Consider the following 234-nt stretch of genomic DNA (forward strand, 5'->3'; position numbering starts at 1 on the left):
GCCCTGAGCTGGATGGACCCAGGGTCTGACTCAGTATATGGCAGCTTCCTCTGTTCCCATCAGGAGGGCTGGTCTTGTGGTAGCAAGCATGACTTGTCCTCTTTGCTAAGCAGGGTCTGCCCTGGTATGTATTTGAATGGGAGACTACCTGTGTGAGCACGGGAGGAGATTCCCCTTAGGGGATGGAGCCCCTCTGGAAAGAGCATCTAGGTTCCTTCTTTCCCTCCCTGGCAG

This window comes from Hemicordylus capensis, chromosome 12 (genome assembly GCF_027244095.1).
Source record: "Hemicordylus capensis ecotype Gifberg chromosome 12, rHemCap1.1.pri, whole genome shotgun sequence".
Taxonomy (NCBI): domain Eukaryota; kingdom Metazoa; phylum Chordata; class Lepidosauria; order Squamata; family Cordylidae; genus Hemicordylus; species Hemicordylus capensis.